We start from the raw sequence: 4609 nt of genomic DNA on the forward strand, positions 1-4609 counted from the left end.
CTCACTCATTTACTCATTCACTCACTCATTCACTCATTTACTCACTCATTCACTCATTTACTCACTCATTTACTCATTCACTCACTCATGCACTCATTTACTCATTCACTCATAAACTCCTTTACTCACTCACTCACTCACTCACTTATAAACTCACTCACTCACTCATTCACCCACTTATTCACTCATTCAATCACTCACTCACTTGTTCACTCACTCACTCATTTATAAACTCCTTTACTCACTCACTCACTCACTAATTCACTCACTCTCTTGCTCACTCACTCATTCACCCACTCATTTATTCACTCACTTATTGACTCACTAATTCACTCACTCATTCACTCACATATTCACTTACTCTCTCACTAACTCACTTATTCACTAATTCACTCACTAATAATTTACTTACTCACTCATTTATTCACTTATTCTCTCACTCACTCACTCACTCATTCACTCATTCACTCACTCATTAATACACTCACTCACTCACTCACTCATATAATCACTTATCTCACTTACTCACTTCACTGACTCACTTATTCAGTCACTCACTATATCACTCATTCACTCATTTACTCACTTATTCATTTATTCACTTACTCACTTCCTTATTCACTTATTCACTTACTTATTCACTTATTTACTTACTCACTTATTCACTCATTTACTCACTTATTCATTCACTCATTCACTCAATCATCAGTTTAGATCAGCAAACACAGCGTACACAAAACATGGCAGAACTCTCACAGTGACCTGATGTGAGGATCAAACCCGGGTCTAACGGACCGTAATGCTGTACGCCACTCATACCACCTGCTGCCCAGGTGCTCTGATTACACTGTAACTATATTAAACCTGCAGTTAGACGAGGAACTGTTCTGTAAAGTTTATATAACATAATTACACCAGATCTCACTCAGGTTCCTCTGAAGATTAATGATCTTATCTGTACGTTCACACACCGCAGCATCTCGTGATATTTTCACTTTTACGACTCACTGCACTGATTTTTCTTTTTCTTTTTTTAATATTACTTCTTTAAAATGTCACGCTCACCCTCAAGGGAAGCACATTTTTTTAGCAGTGCTAAGCTGCTAGCGGGCGGGTTAACCTACCGTCTGAGGGTCTCATTATCCTTCACCTCTTGAAGACTCCGGTGGCCGGTGGTCGCTCTCATGGAGCTCCTGGACGTCATCACAAGTTTCCAGACCCACAAAGAGAATAAATCAATTCCAATTCATCCCAAAATGTTTACTTACACCCTGAGGGACGAGTATGTGACAGCATTATATGGCCTGGGCAACACAGGGGGCACAATCATGCTGGAACAGGAAAGGGCCTTTCCCAAACTGTTGCCACACATTTAAAAGCGTATTTCCTAGTGCGCTCCTAGTGCTGGTCCCAAACCCGGATGCCATAAGGAGATAGATAGACAGACAGACAGACAGACAGTTAGATAGATAGATAGATAGATAGATAGATAGATAGATAGATAGATAGATAGATAGATAGATAGATAGATAGAGACAGACAGTTAGATAGATAGACAGACAGGCAGACAGTTACATAGATAAATAGATAGATAGATAGATAGATAGACAGACAGACAGACAGACAGACAGACAGACAGTTAGATAGACAGACAGACAGACAGACAGTTAGATAGATAGATAGATAGACAGACAGACAGACAGACAGTTTTCCCACTAATCAGATCGCACAGTCAGAACCTCCTGTTGTATAAGTAAAGACGTGCTGTAGACGGGAGGCGCTAGCGCGTATTAGAACTGCAATAGCAACTAGCAGCGATGATGACAGCATGAAAAATGCCGTTCTGTTACTCTCAGCACTTCAGTCTTGGTTGAAGTCCAGGTTGCATTCTGGGATGATTTGAGAAAGCGTCACGATCCAGTTGTTGATCGTGTCTCTGCTTCACGTCTCCACTGCACACGGCGTCATAAATATTTGAAGACGGAGCTGTACGACTGTACGGCTGTTCGGCGCAAATACGTCTCGTGTGTGCTGGGAAAAACACTCTGCCAAGCCAGTCGTACTGGTGTGCGTCGTGTACTCATCAATCTTTCATTTATTTGTTTATGAACTTATTTTTATATAGTCATTCATTTTTAATGAGCACTTCCGCGTGAATAGGATCACGGGGGTCCAGCAGGCGCCCTGGACAAGGTGCTAATCAATGAGGCTATTAAACACTAACACAAAGAGGCAATTTAGGCAGATTTAAGGTGGAGGAGAAGCCAGAAGGAAGCACATGCTGTCCGAGGGGTGAAGTGTAAAAGGCTGCATTAGGATCACTACTGGAACCTAACGCTAAGAGTCGAACAGAACGACCGACGCCAATTTAATGGAGTCAGTCCACACTTCCCTCTAGTGGCCGGATTATCACACTGCAGCCTTTAACCTTCAAACAGAAGTTTAGGTCTTTTATTTATTTATTTCACTCACTCACTCACTCACTGTCTTAACCGCTTATCCAATCAGGGTCGCGGGGGGTGCTGGAGCCTATCCCAGCTTTTCAATGGTTGCAAGGCACACAGTAACACCCTGGGCGGGGCGCCAGTCCATCGCAGGGCAGACACACACACACACATTCACATATAGGGCAATTCAGTGTCTCCAATTAACCTGACTGCATGTTTTTGGACTGTGGGAGGAAAACCACGCAGACACGGGGAGAACATGCAAACTCCGCACAGAAAGGACCCGGACCGCCCCGCCTGGGAATCAAACCCAGGACCTTCTTGCTGTGAGGCGACAGTGCTACCCACCGAGCCACCGTGCCGCCCCAGTTTAGGTCTAGATACACTATTATTACTAGGACACTATTAAGTATTGGGACACCCCTTCTTTATTGAATTATTAAATGTATGTGTTTCAGCCACAACAGTTGCTAACAGGTGTAAAAGAAAAATTATGTGCTTCCAACTTTGCAGCAACAGTTTAGGGAAGGCTTTTTCCTGTTCCAGCACAAAGCAAGCTCTATAAAGACATGAAGAAAAGCTCGATTTAAAGAAACTCCAGAGTCCTGACCTCAGCCTCACTCAACAGCTCTGGGATAAACCGGGACATCAATTGGCAAGCAATCATTTGGGGGGGGGGATGCACAGATTGCAATCATGCTTGTATTTGCTGAAGTTCAGCAGTTCTTGATGTTGACCTTGTTCTGTTTGTACAGTATCAGCAGTGTTTATATTGTATTCGGAACGTGAAGCCCTTCTGATGCTCGTCCCCTGTGCCGTTCCGCCGCGCCCAGCTTGGTGATTACGAGTGGCTTCGGTAAAGCCCAGAGTCCGTTCCAGCTGGTGCCTACTTCAGATCTGAGGGCTTTAAGAGGCATCAGAAGGCATCATCTTTATGCACAGCAGCATGGCAGCCTTGATGGATCATGCACAAGCACACTGTCTGGACTGAGAATATCTCAGCGACCTTCGGTGACGGCTCGATTGTCCCCGGCGCACTATTGTCTTCCCTCGTGTACAGTTTAATTAAGTTGATTCAAGGCAGCTTTCATCCAGGAGACGAGCCTCGCCTTCTCTTCCACCTGGATGAAAAGTTCAAGTCTTCAATAATGACCTCAATATCTGACATGCTTTGTGTTCTGAAATGTAAAGGCCAGGAAACTGGCAGCACTTTGAAGTCTGGAATAGTTTTACTGAGGACAACAAAAGACGTCCATTCCAAACACTAATGCAGAGATGTAAATATTAGGAGAGATGCAGAACGTTCACAATCAAATGGTAAATGTCAGTTTAAAAAATGGCAGCACGGTGGGGTAGCGGGTAGTGTTGGTGCCGTACAGCACAACGGTTCTGAGGATCTGGTTCTGATCCTGGCACTCTGGTCATTTAGAGGAAATCCTGTTTTGTTGCACCTCCCTGGACGTGAAGCCTAGACACTGAAGAATGGAAGAAAGATGCATCACGAAAACTGCTGAAAATCGAATGGAGGAAGATGATAACCTCTGAGTAGGCGTACAAGACGGCCAGAACAGAAAAGGAGCTACTGAAGCACATTAAGTTACTATACTTTGGACGTGTGATAAGGCGCCCACATGATAACACTGACGATGGGGGTTATGACAGGACTTGTGGAAGGATGACCAAGAATAAACTGGATTTACGGTAATCATGATGTGGACTGCATTATCAGGAGCTAGTCTGCCAGCCTTCGCAAATGCCTACAGTCATGTTCCAAAATCTATTAAAAAGGAGCAAAGGCTGTCAGAAAATACCCACAATAATAAAATGAGACATTTAACAATCACATATCAGAATCAGATTTATTGGCCAAGTATGTGGATACACACAAGGAATTTGGTTCCGGCTGATGGTATCTCTCTAGTATAAATACAGTATACAAGCAATGTACAAGTTGCAGACAATGCACAACAACATTAAACACAAAAATACACAAACCCGGCTGAGGCTGAGCAGCCACACGAACAGCGATTGGCCTGTTGTTCAAATAGGCGCGGGATTAAGCCGGATGGGGACTCTCTCTCAGACTAGTGCGATTACGACCTCTGCTGGCTGATTGGTGGCGCCTGTACGGAGATGGGGAAGGAGTGCGGTGGAGGGTGTGG

Source organism: Trichomycterus rosablanca, chromosome 23 (assembly GCF_030014385.1).
Source record: "Trichomycterus rosablanca isolate fTriRos1 chromosome 23, fTriRos1.hap1, whole genome shotgun sequence".
In the NCBI taxonomy this organism is placed as follows: Eukaryota; Metazoa; Chordata; class Actinopteri; order Siluriformes; family Trichomycteridae; genus Trichomycterus; species Trichomycterus rosablanca.